Source organism: Silene latifolia, chromosome X (assembly GCF_048544455.1).
Source record: "Silene latifolia isolate original U9 population chromosome X, ASM4854445v1, whole genome shotgun sequence".
In the NCBI taxonomy this organism is placed as follows: Eukaryota; Viridiplantae; Streptophyta; class Magnoliopsida; order Caryophyllales; family Caryophyllaceae; genus Silene; species Silene latifolia.
The window spans coordinates 27399336-27413743 of record NC_133537.1 but is presented as its reverse complement, the minus strand read 5'-3'; positions in this window follow the sequence as shown (position 1 = coordinate 27413743).

The following is a 14408-nucleotide window of genomic DNA, read 5'->3' as shown; positions in this document are numbered from 1 at the left end:
AATAATGGGATAAGTACAATCAAATTTGTTCTTTACACAAAAAGCATACAAATTAGAGGCTCACCCTCCGAATCAGATGCTGCCAATCATCCAGGCCAGCATCCGTCACAGCTACGTCAAAGTCACGCAGCTCGGAGATCGTCGTCCCCCCGGTCGCGTCAATGTACTCGAGGGTCTCGTGGTACTCTGGGGGCTCGATGCCCGCCGCCTCGACCTCCTGCAAAGTGAAATGATTCCCATTAATCGGTGATCTTTCATCGTATTCTCAAAAATCAAAATAAAGAAGGATAAAAGCACTTACCACAACCGGCCAGTACGCCAACCTCCCGTAGAGGAACGCCGAGTAGTCCTCGCCAGGAAGAAAGAGGCGTCGCCGAACGCCACCACCAAGTCGGCCTCCCTCTCGGCCTCGAAGGCTCCTCGAACATTGTCCTAGGAGGATCGATGGGAACCGTCGAAGACATCCCGAGAGCACCGACGAGCCAAGCGCTCGCCCCTGAGTACCACACAGGACCCATCGACGTCCTCAACAGCAGCCGGCTCGAGCTCCTAGGTCGAAGGACCTCAGCCACAAAAGGAGGCGCGCCAGCGTACTCCGCCCAAGGCCTGGGCACCCACTGGGAAAAGACAAGCAAGAAATCATTCTTATGATCGGTAGAAGTAATGAAGAAGCAAAACAAATATAAGTGAGATGCTCACGTTGTCCAGCTGCAGAGCGTTCACGTCCCGCCGGTAGACACCGTGAGAGGAACGCTTGCTCGTCGTGCGACACATCACCCAATACCTCACAACGGGATAGGCTTTCTCCAGCGGCCCCGTCCTCGTGGGCGAGAGGCTCGGAAAGTAGGAGTACACCCACGCCTGTGAAAGCAAGATAGTCAATGACGATCTTTCGTAATTCGACAAAGAAAAGAAGTGATTTTAGTCCAAATGAAGGTTCATACCTCCAACAGTAGCCCAGGGCCGACAGCACCAGGAGAAGTCCCCTTCTCCATCAACTCCGGATGAACCATGGCCCTCATGAAGCGGATGAGGACCGCAAAACCAGCAGTGACCCAGTCTCAACGCCCTAGGGAGTTCAGGTCAGAAATAAAGGGAAGAAGCTTCGTCGACAGCCTCTCTCCCTTGTCTCCGAGGTAGATCGAAGACAGAAACCACCAAATCCACAAGCGGGCTCAGCTGTACAGGGAGGAGGAGCCGTCTCTCTCCCACCAATCACCACCAGCGCCGGGGTCTTCCCCGCAAAGTAGTCTCGAACATAAGAATTAGGCACCAAACCAGGCACTGTAGCAGCCTTTGGCGCCAAGTTCCAGCCGATCAACCTCCTAGCCTCGGCCGAGTCCACCCTCATGGCAGTCTCCGGCCACTCCACCTCCTCGGTCCCACACGACAGCCTAGAGATCATGCCGTAGTCCTCCAACGTGACTCCCACCTCACCAAAAGGCATGTGAAAAGTGGAAGTCGTATCCCAGAATCGGTTCAAGAAGGCGCGGACCAGGCTGAGGTTAGCCCGCAGCTTCCTCTTCGCGATATCCCTCCAAGCCTGCACCAGGGCGCCGAACGCTCCCCGCTCGATCATGGCCCGCTCCTCCGCTGACAGCCTCTCGTTGCACTCCATAGCCGTCGTGTAGCCCGAGAACGATCTGATGTTCCCGACCTCCTATTGTGATTTGAAACAAAAGCTATCTTTAGTTTGTATGAAATTGGAAAAGAAATTGGAGCAACTGAAACGAAAGAATATGAGTGATGAGTAATGAATTCAAGGTTACCAAGCTCTTCACCGTCCTATAGGACAGGTGACCCTCCGCAGCCCAAAGCAAGTGCCTGTTGTCCCAGGTCTCAGCCCACGCAGGTGCTCCCCTCAGCTGACAACCTCCTCACCCCACGCTGGCCCGTCTCGGGGCCTCCTCCTCCTTAGCAACCTCCTCCTCGAGGATCTCGTCCTCAGCAACCTCCCCGGCTGCCCTAGCCGCAGCAAAAGCCTCCTCGAGAGCACGAGAAGTGTCAAAAGCAGTGTCTATCTCCATGGGAGCTCTCCCAGAAGTAGAAGCCTCGTTACCTGCAAAATTAAGGCATATTTAGGCCGCGTCAAGTGATGACAAGCCTTGATTAGGGGAATTTCGAGCTTTTGAAGCCCCGAAATCGCTCTTTTCTCGCCATCTTTGGCAATATTCCCACAAACCCAATCACTCATGTGGTAATTTGGGTTAAGTCATGCCTAAGTTGAAGCCTAGTCATGGGTTCGAGTCGAAATTTCGGCAGCATTTCGTTATAACGACGATTATGCCCTAGAAAAGTGTCCTGAAAAAGCCGTCACAAACCAAAATTCCGAGATGGTAGGAAGTTCACCCATCATTCAAGGATTCCAAATGTCAAGTTTCATCGCAAATGGGCAATCCTAAGGCCATTTTTGAAGCAATTTACGGTTTAGCTGTGAAACCGTCTCAAATTCACTCAAATGCTCAAAACTCAACAAAAATTCAAAACAAATACATGGTTATGATCCTTATATTACCAATTAGCCATTTACATGGTCAATTTTACAAGGCAAAATCATTTGGGGGAAAAGCCCCAAATTTTCGACATCTTAGGGTTGAAAACCCTAAATTTTGTCGATCCAATTCGTCCTTTATGGAATATTAATGCAAGAATGATATACATACCTCGATTAGTCATGGCAAATGCAAGCTTTTGGATCAAATTTTGGCGGAAATGGTTGACGTTTGAGAGAGAAATGGATGAATTTGTGTTTCGAAACAAATGAATTAAACCCTCTGTTTCATCGTGTTTTTACGCAGGAAAGACACACTAAGGAACAGACGCAGCAGGTGCTGCGCCTCTTCCAAGAGATGCAGCTCTTGCTGCGCCTCTTCCTTAGCTTCCCTTCATACGAATTTTCAAAAATTCGTTATGAGTTCGTTATTTGTGGGCCCATCCTTGGTGCGCCTCTTCCCCGATGCCATTTTATCTTTTTTGGCCCGTTTTGACGATTATTCTTCGTTCAGACCCGCATTTCTAAGCCAACTGCAGACTGTTATACATTTTTTTATCACTTCCAAGATCTTGCTTGTCACAAAGAGCAGGTATTCTTTGACAGGTGTTTCGACACGCCTTCATTATATTCCCCCAGCGAGAGTAAGCGGATAGACAATCCCTCTCGAGACATGGAGATAAATTCCTGATAAGGTTTCCCCAACGAGAGTTCGCGACATACAATCGTCCTTCTCAAGTTCTTCCGAAGTTTGTTTGAAGACGACCCAATCAGATTTCTCCCAGCAGTTCCCGCCTGTGTCCTATTACCCACAATATTTCCTGTTTCCCCATGGAGCGCGATAAAGGTGTCGTTCTCCAAAAGTTCCCAGACCGGCAGGGTTCTTACACTCAAGCCTTAGTTACCCCTCAGTTTGAAATTGTATTTTGGGCCTCCTTCCCATTGATGCCTTCCTTTAGGGTCCCACACCCTAGCACAATCCTTATATATCTTTTAGGTCTTACCCTTAGCTCTTATGCTTACCCTTAGCTCCTACGCTTACCCTTAGCTCCTACGCACCTCCAGAAGTGTCTCTCAAGAAGTTTCAGGTATGATCTCTTCTTATGGCTGGAGAGCTTCCTTACGTAGTCTAATGGACTTTAAACGACCCTCCCCGATAGTCGACAGACTCTAAAATATTCCCGACGATAAGTCCTTGGTTCAGACCCCTTGAACCGCCATATTCGTCAGGTTGTAATCTTCGATTGACCTGATGGCTATACTTTGACTTTCGCCTTGTCCAAGCCTCAGTCAATGTGAGGGCTCTGTAGACACCTCATTTCTGCACCTCCCGCAAGCCACCCGGTGATGATTGGGCCGCATGTTTGGTACGCGGAACGATTTGTGACAGTTCGTAAGTTTATCGTCAAGTGATTGCTCAAACACTGATGTCTACCTCTTAGTTGTCATCTACGCGCCGATACGGTCGTTTTGACAGTAATTAGAGTACATTTGGAGTCCGGGCCTAAAACCGTCTTCATTTTCTGAAAACCGCTAAATCCCGAGTCAGAATGTTCTGGAATGTTCCGGATATTTCTATTCCATATTTTATAAATATTTCACAATCTTTTAGTCTTTGGTAAAGTGATTCCCGTAATATTCATACAAAATATTAAGGAAAACCAAATTATTCCGTTATTCCATAAACTAAACGCGAAATCTTTCTTCCGCAGGAGGAAACCACTTGGCAACAGACGCAGCAGGTGTTGCGCCTCTTCCCAGGTCCTTTTCTGCATATTTTTTTGTATCTTTTCGAGATTCACTTCCAAAGTTTCTCCGAAAACCCTATTCCTTCACGTGATTAGTATAAATAGGAGCCTTCGCTCCTCATATTTCTCACGCGAGTGTCCGCCCTTCTCTTCTCCCTTTGCATTCTAGACCACGTTCTTACTTTTTGGCGTCTACGTGCTTGAACATTCGACCACGTAAGCTCGGATCCTTCTGAGTACCAGCCTCGTTTGCATGACCGACCAATTTGACCAACTCCACATCAATCAACTTAATTAATCTTAATCGTTTTCCTCTTACGAGGGCACTTTCGTTACATTCGAGTCGAGCATCACTAAAACATAAACTTAGTTCATCTCGTTTCGTCAAACATGTAAGTCTGAGGGTGTAAATCCCTATTTTATTTATTGTTATTTACTTTTTGTAATCATCATGTAAGGTTTATGTCGAAAATACTTCTTAAAACCGATTTATAAAACCATGCTTTAAAACCCTTTTTACGGATTACCAGAAGATGACCGTCGAGAAAGGACGCAGCAACTGTTGCGCCTCTTCGAAGGGACGCAGCACCTGCTGTGCCTCTTCGTGAGGCTGTCGCAGTTCCTGCTTCCTTTCTTCTTCCATCGTCATCTGTCAATTCGTTCGTTATTTGTTTTCAATTCTTTGACATAATAGCATAATAATTTCATATCTATATTATTTATCATCATTAATGCATATAATCCGTCATAAATTCTGACCTTAAATCCCTTATAATCAATATTTGCGGGTTTTTCGTCATTAAAATCAATCCGGGTTGTAGAAATTCGATTCTTTCATATTGAGTTTCTGGAATTCGATCTTTGATATATTTCCATCTGTCTGTTGTCGTATTTGTCATTAATTCGTCATTTTTAACCTATTTAGTTCACCCATGTCATTAATCAATCTTTTAATCATGTAATTAATTCGTTTACATTCGTTTACATTCGTTTACATTCGTTTCATCCATGTTTTATTGCTTTTATGAGTCATTCGCATGTAATTAATGTATTAAATCACTTTCATCCGAGTTATATATCGTAATTAATCCTTAAATTTACCAATTAACATTAACGATTTGCAGTTCCGGCTTCACAGCCAGAACTCACCCTTGGAACAGACGCAGCAACTGTTGCGCCTCTTCCAAAGGGCGCAGTCCTGCTGCGCCTGTTCCAGGTTGACTTCTGTCTCTGAACTTCCTTTCTGCCTTGACCTAGGTTAATTAATTACGTATTAATCTACTATTACTCGTATTATTGCCTAATTCCTGTTCGTTCATTCGTTTATTCTTTTTTTTTCCCAAATTATCCGTTTTAGAGGTATTTTCGACATAAATCAATTTAATCCATTGTAACTATTGTAATTTTCTATTATTGTATTTATTATTGTATTTCTTTTATCGCATTGTTTGTATGCCTTCACATATAATCAATCTTAAATCCCAATTCGACCCAATTGTATGCTAAATTAATTGTTCACCGACTTAGTCTAATTCTTGACATGTTAGGATTAATATAATGGATGTTGCATTGCATGCATATAATCGACAATATATCGAATATAGACGATTTTCCCTAATCATTAGTAGAGGCCGCTATCGAGGCGGGCGGGATTAGGTGTTCGATCAAAAGAGCTTCCTAATACGTACCCTCACCCCTTACTCCAGATCTCTGTGAACATCCGTGTTCATTGGCATCCACGAGAGTCATTCTAGACATAGAATGCTAAGGGTAACGAGTTCTTGGTGTTCATGTCACTACTTTGTGTCTTGACATGACACGAGGTATTCGAACGGTTTCCAATTTTCCAAAATAAATTGGTGGCGACTCCACAAATGCAAACGCTTGTTTCCCAAGCGCCCCCGTGGGCCCATGTCCACAATTCTCATTGAGCAAAATTTCAGAAAAAGATAAGGAGGAATATCAAAAGGGTGCAAGGGTATGATCTTGCAAAAGAAAAGAAAGAAAAGTTTTAAGAACGGAGGAAGACGCTCGTCCCGAGGCCTGGACGCTCATCCTGAGCCTCCCTTAATGTGATGTCCAGTTCTGTAGCAGAATCCGAGCAGATTGAAGAACAAGATGCTCGTCCTGGGAAAGACGCCCGTATTCCAAGATTGGACGCTCGTCCTGCTTGACACCTGAAGAAAATTTTGGGACTATAAAAAAATCTGAGCGGATTCAAAACAAGACGCCCGTCCCGTTTAAGCCGCTCGTCCAAAAGCAAAGACGCTCGTCTTTTGTTGTTCCCAGAAAAGGCAAGACCCTATAACGAAATCCGAGCGGATTTCTCGCAAGACGCTCGGACCAACTAGGGGAAGACGCTCGTCCCATACACGAAGACACTCGGATTCCTGCATTTTTCTCAGATTATCCGCCCATGCCTGACCCAAAGCCGCTCGTCCTACCCTCTTTTCTATAAAACTACCCCCACCACCTCTCATTTCCTCATCTTATCTAAACACAATCTACTCATCTTCATCCCTAAAACACTCCCTTCTCAACAAAAACAACAAAACCCTAACTTTCCCAATTAAAAAATGATGAACATCAAGGGAAAAGCCAAGAAACTTGTTGAAGCCGCTACTAAGAAACGCAAGGGCTCATCATCCTCATCCCCTCAACAAATGGTGATACCAAGAAACTTTCATCCCGTGATAAGAGGAGGGGTGGAGCAACTTGAGTACTATCCGGAGGTACTCTTCACATCTGATGCCCACCGTACCAAGTTCGTCAATTTGCTAGGTAAGCATTACAAACCGACTCAGTTTATTGATACTAGGGTGTTAGAAACCCTAGGGATAAGGTACCAGACCGAAATGTTCTTTGACGGTCTAGGGATAGGGAAACTATTCCATGCCCATGAAGAGACGTACCTTAGCCTCACCTTGGAATTTTTGAGTATCCTTCGCATTGTTTCGAATACAAGGGTGAATGTTGGTATGGAGTTTAGGTTGTGCAACATTGACCATAGCATATCACTTGACCAATTTGCTCAAATTTTTGGTCTTACTGTGCCAACAAACAACATCAACAAACCCTCCGATTTTGATGTGGACCTATTATGGAAGGCTATTTCCGGGAGGGGTTTCATTCACCAAAAACAATGCTACATCTTTGCTATTCAACACCCGGTGATTCGAATCACCGAACGTTTCGTAGCCGGCACAATTAATGGGAGATATGAGCAAGATAAATGCACTCTCCTCGATTTGACATTCCTTGAGTCCTATCTAAATGTCCGGGGGACAAGGAGGTACAACTTCAATACCCCCCTTGAGATGCTTACGAGATTCTTTGATTTCTCTCAAGGGAACACCCAACTTAAGACCTTCGTGATGGGAGGTCTAATTACTATCTTGGCAAACTACCTTTTTCCCGGGTTAAACCAATATGGGACTTATACACCCCTTGAGGGGAGTACTTTAATTGATGAGGACGCCGTCTTCAACCACCACCGGTGGTGTGCCTACACTCAAGAAAGGAGTGTAGAATGGTTCACAAAAGGGTGCACTTCTATTGTTCTTTCGGGGTGGAATATACCCGGTACCGACCCAAGGTTGAGCCCGTATTCGCCTAGGCCGAGCTACCTTCTCGACATCCAAATCCTCGGCAACTCCCCTCTAAGAGAGGAAGCACCCCACCAACCACCACAACCTCGTGGGATACCGGCAAGGCCCATTCCCCCACCATCTTATGTGCCTATCCCACCGTACCCTACTCCTCATACGCCATATTAACCACAAATCCCCAATACTCCGGGTATTCACGACTTGTTGAAACTTATGAATAGAGTTGATCTTGGGGTGCATGAAGGGAGGGTCGATAACTACATGGCCCTTTATCCTCAGTACTATCAAATGGCACAAAAAGGGTACATCGACCCTAATGGCCCTCGACCATCATGGGCTCAACCAAACCTCTTGTTCCCTAATCAAGGGAACCAAGCCGGGAACTTTGGTGGTCAAGGTGGAGGATACTCTGGTCAAGGAGGAGGGTATGACCAAGGAGGAAGCTCTAGTAGGTATGGCTACCCCCAAGATGATGATGACGAGTGAGACATGCCTACCTCACCACCTCCATTTGTATGATACTCTTCTCTCCCTCTCTCTTTTGTATAGTGCATTGCATTTTTGTTTAGCCTTTACTTGAACTTGTATTATATTTCATATTGCACTTTCATGTAGTATAGTTTGCATTATAATATATCTCACATGATTCATGTAGATAGTTGCATATAGACTAGAATTCATGCATAGTCACTAATGACCAATCCTATTCTTTTCTACACTATAAATAGTGTTTAAATCGGTTTGGGGAGGTTTGATCATAGGTGACCATAGCTTAATAGAGAACATGCATCATTTAGTATAGTTTAGATTGCATTCATTTGTTATATATGTCATATAGAATTGCATTTAGTTAGAGCATGCATTCATTCATATCATATCATTGCATTTGTACTTTATTTCAAAACAAAAAAATCCAAAAATCCAAAAACATGTATTTCTTTTTCATTCCTACTCCTACATGTACATTGAGGACAATGTCCAAAATAAAGTGGGGGATGGGAATTTATATTCCAAAATGCATAAAAATTGAAAAATTTCGAAAAATCACAAAAATATGTCTTTTAATTTCATCAAAACAAAACCCATAAAAATTTTGAAAAATTGAAAAATCCAAAAACATGTTCATTTCCTTTGTAGTGTAGTCTTGTATATATTGTTTGTATATATTGTGTTTGTTCATCCTTTTTCACATTGATTGACTACGCCACATCCGAGACATGAGGATATTGAAGACCGCATGGTATGATCTTTCCAATCTCCTTTTTCCTCTTTATGTTAATCACTATGTGGCTTTATTTTGATTGATGTGGTATAAACAATGTGAATTTAGGACTTGCATTTAGATTATTTGACATACTAGTTGGTAGAATCATATGCATTAGGTTGTATATATGTTAGTTGCATCATGGCATATAGTTGCATGTTAGAAAAATTTTGTGAAACCGTCTACTTGGGAAGCTTGACATGTGTACATAGGCCCTAGTAGATACTTTTTCTTCTTAAGACTTTGCTTGTTAGAATACTTGTAAAACACCCTAGGATGTGTCATGCTAGTATCCTTTGACCCATGGATTAAGGCTTAGACAAGAATACCCTGTGGTGTGATAACTCCTTGGCTACCATTTATTCCAAGGTGGCCCTTGAAACCATGAAACCATCATTCATCCATGTTCTACCATATTTTTGTCATCAAAGGGAATGGGCACAATAAGAAATTATTCTAAAATTTGACTTCAAGAAGAGAAAAGAATAGAAAAGAAAAAGTTTGCAAATTGCATCAAAAGAAAAGAGGAGTAACAAAAAATGAAAACTCCTATGCTTCAAATATAAGGCACCCTCGTTACTAATTGGGGTGACTTTGAAAATGTTCAAAATAAAAATGCAAAGAAAAGTTGAAAAGTTGTCAAGTGTTGAAATGCCAGAAATCAAAAGAAATGGCAAAAAGAAAGTGTTCTCAAATGTTATATGCCACAAGAAATTGGGGGGAAAAACAACAAAAAAAGCAAACTCCCAAATGAAACTCAAATACTATCGATCCCTTTATCCATCGTATCCATTTTTGTGCATGGTAGAGAGGGGACGACCCTTCTTCTTGTCTAGGCAAGAAGGGGAATTCCGCGATCCTCCAGTGTTTCTAACACCATAGGGAGTCTATTCTTGACAAAAGCATTTAACGATTGAGGATAAAGGTACCCTAGCTTGACATAACTTGGAGGTGATTTATTGGTATCCTTCTAGGCTTAGTAGTTTGAAGAAACCGTATCTACAATGGAGTGTGTACCCTTGAATTGCTTCCCCTTTAGATATTTCCGCCACTTAGATGAGGAAAGTGGCTATTCTTTTGTAGATGCATCCATTACTTGATTTTGTGTGCTTTAATGATTGGATGTATCGCCATTTTGGCAAGACCCACCTTGCCTTGCAAGAAGGCATCCTACCTCATGGTTGTCTTGCTGTGAGTTGAAGAGGCGGAGTGAGACTCGCTAATTGTCTCACATCGCCATATTAGTATGTTAGTTTAAATAAAGGTCTAGTTTTTGTCACCTCTTTACTCGGGACGAGTAAAGGTTCGGTTTGGGGATATTTGATGTGACCATTATTTGCGCGCATTTAGTCCCCGACTTGAACCTATTTTGCATATTATTATAGCGTCTCATAGCCATTTTACCCGTCAAATGCTTCCTATTTTGCTTTCCTTTTACTTTGTGTTTGATTTGTAGGAAAGAAGACAATTAGGCGGAAAATTCCCGTCTCTTGAGCCTATTCGGAAGGACATTGACGATCTTGGTTGAACGGGTATTGAAGGAAGGGCAAGAACCAAAGACTAATATTGCAAGAATAAGGAATTTGCGAAGAGAAGGATTCTGAAGAAGAATCCGAGCGTCCAAGAAGCCAAGACGCCCGTCCAAGAAGCCTGAAATCCGAGCATCCAAGCCCTTCAGCCGCTCGTCCCTCCATGCAAAAATCCGAGCGGATTCACCTCTTGGACGAGCGGATCGTGGCGTCCTCAGCAAAGATGCCCATCTCTCCGAAATACTAGCGATTCCCTGCTTAGAACTTAGAATTGTTAATTACTAGTTTAGCCTTAGTTAACCTAATGAAGCACTACTATAAATACCCCATTTTGATGATAATCAAAGGGGGGCTTCCACATTAGAAAACTCTCTTAGAATAGATTAGGAGTAGATTAGATTAGATTACTCTTTAATCTTTCCACAAATCTCACATTAATCTCTCCTTAATTATTGTTCAAGTTTATTACTTTTGGGTAATTGAAGATTATTGGGTTATTATTGGAGGATTGACAACCCTTCCTCAATCAATCAAGTTCTCTTCTTTTATTATTTGCTTTATTATTTGGATCATCTCAAGTTTTATATAATTCCTTTACTCTTTACTCTTTATTGTTCATTTCTTCGTTCTATTATCATGTTTACATTTGTTGTGATGATTGACACCATTAATGACATGTTTCCCATGATTATGAGTGAGTAGTCTCTTAACTAGGATTAGTGGGTAATTAGGGGAAACCAACATGGGATTAATCATGCTTAATCTAATATGTTTTCATAATTACATTGCTTGCTTGTTGTGATGTCAACCTATGCACATGTTATGTTTGATGAAATGCTAAGCCTATGAATCCTTGCATTTACAACCATCTCTTATCTACTCAACTTGACTTGTAAGATATAAACTAACTAGAGTCTTGTTAGACCATGCATAGAAGCGATTAGGAGGAAAGTAAGTCGACTTGTAGGTGTTGTACAATCTAATCGATTCGGCTCCGGGACCCAACTCTTCCTAAGAACCATAAGACATAAACCAACTCAGTTCCTCTACAACATTAATTGCTTGCAACTTTGTGAACATGTTTGTATGATCAACTCCCATGAATCCCCCATGAACCCATGATATCCTAGCACTTTTAATCATTTATTTACATCCTTCATTTCATTGCTTGTTATACTTTATTGCTTGCATTAGTCTATAACACAACTACAAACCCAAACAAATTGTGACACTAGCATAAATTGAAATAGTTAGACTTAGAACCCAAAGCACACCGTCCCATGGATCGACCTCGACTTACCACTAACTAGTTATTTGTTGAGTATTATAAATGTGTTTGATTGGATGTGACCCTACGACATCACCCATCAGTCAGCCACGGCTTATGGGTCAAAAATCCGTCTTAAGATGGTCATACAAAACAGCTATAAACATGTATATACTCGATCAAACCCCTAATTGGGTGGTCAACGAGGTCAGTGGGTGGTCAACCGCTGTCTATGGCGGGTCAAGGTCGAGGCGGATTAAATAAAATAATATAAAAACTAGTGTAAGACGGTTTTACCTTACGATCCCGAGGCGGAGGGGAAAATCTTCACTTCCTCTTCTTTTCTCTCTTTCTTTCTTTTCACTTTAAAAAGATGGGTGGAGATTCTGTTGAGATTAAAAATGGATAAGGGTGGGTGGATAAGGTAGGGCGGGGGTATAAGGCGAGTGCAGTATACGTATATAATACACGTATAGTATATTATATTATCATTATTACAACTTATTATTATTATTATTATTATTATTATTATTATTATTATTATTATTATTATTATTATTATTATTATTATTATTATTATTATTATTATTATTATTTCATTATTGCCTCTCGTCCATAATTCGTATAAAATAGAATATATTATTATTTATATAATTATAAAATACGGAGTATTACAAAATCCTCATGATTCCATTTGATTTTGTTTGCCTTTTTGTTAATTGAATTAGGGCGAAACCCTAACCCCTTAGAAATCGATTTGGGTGTTTTTGTTTTGACAATTTTCGAGTGGACTTGATGCTTGCATTAGGTTAGAAACTTGTTTAGGAGTATATGGGTGCTTTTAGTTTGCATTTTGGTCCTCGTTCCCGCTCCCTAGGTGCGAAAAACATGAATTAGACAAAAAACCGTCTCATTTCACAATGTTGTGCTTGTTTGCTCGAGTTGTGTGCTCCACTAGGTTGCATTATAGTCGGGGAAAGTCGTCTTTGCTATGTTAAACCTTCGTTGGGTGCTAGGGGCAAAATTTTGTATTTTGCCTTTATCAGACGGTCTGGCTCAAACTGAGCCGTTTTGCTTTGGAACAGACCTTAACGGTAGTTTAGGTCATTTTGGGGCGTGATCAAATCACGTTGCTTTGTTGTGGTCGTAATTTGAATTTTTGACTTGTTTGTGCGCAATTTGGCGTAAAATTAGCTTTTTTGAGCCGTGTAAAATGCCCAGTTATGCCGGGAATTTTTGTTGCTTATTTTGGCAGACCTTGTGTGGGCCCGAGGGTGTTGGGTTGTTTTTGTAGTTTTTTTGCTGTTGCTTTGACTCGTCTTTTGCTTGAAAAGAAGGGCGAGTCGTTTTTTTGTGAGTTTTTTTTGCTAGATGGGATCGGGCGGGCTTGCCCTTGTTGTTGTTTGTTTTTGTTTTGTATTTGCACGTGATTTTGTTTTTGGATTTTGTCCATTTTGTGCCGTCATAATGCCGAAATTTAGGCTGACGTTGCTTTTTGTTTTGATTTCAGGCGAGTGTTATGGGGCTCCTAGGCCCGTTAGGTCCGTGGCTGACACCTTGGAGTCTTTGTTTGGATCCAGGCTGGTTAGTTCTCCGGGGAGTGCGCCTGAGGTAGTAGTGGAGGACGCTTCTGAGGAGGAGCCTGCTGCTGAGGCTGCTAGAGCCGAGGGAGCCGTAGGGGCTCGGGAGGAGCCTGTTGTGGAGGCTGCTGGTGTTAGGGGGACTTGGGCGGAGTCCGTGGCTGACACCTCTGGGAAGAGGGTCACTACCAGGAGGAGAGCTCCTCGGGTCTCTAGGCAGGAGCCTTAGAGGGTTGTGCAGGTTGTTGAGAGGGGTCCTCCACGTTGCCTGCAGTCTTGCGGTGCGAAGAGGCAGGGAGTGGAGACGGAGGAGGACAGCGCCTTTGTTCGTGGTTGGGAAGCTAGGCGGGTTCAGGCTTCGGGGAGGCTGAATCTGCGGGCGGCGCCTGCTTAGGCAGAGGGTTTAGACGGCAGCCAGTTGTTGTTGCGGCTTGACACTCACATTTGCTATCGTGCACACGAGGGCCTGGTGAGTTTGCTGCTTTGCTGAGCTTTTGTTGTGTTTGTTATTTGAGACCTGAGTAGGTGTTCTGAATTCGTTTGATTTCCAATTTCAGGAGATTTCTACTAGAGGACATTTTCAGGCTTCTCGACTTGCATGGGTTTCTACCACGTCCTGCGAGTAGGTTCGAGGGTGTTGATAGAGAGGTCGCCCATGGGGCCGTTGGTAGCTGCTTGGCGAGAGATTCACGGCGCTTCGATTAGGTCGAACCTGTGTTTGATCCGTGCCATGTTGGACCGTTACTGGGACACGATGTCATCGTTCCACATGCAGTTCGGGGAGGTCGGTTTCACCTTAGAATATTTTGCCATGGTGTCAGGCCTTCCCTATGGCGAGACGTTGGTTCAGTTTCCGGAGACACCGGAGAGAGTGTCTTCTACCGTAGTTACAGGACTGATTGGCGACGTTCTGCCTGCGCC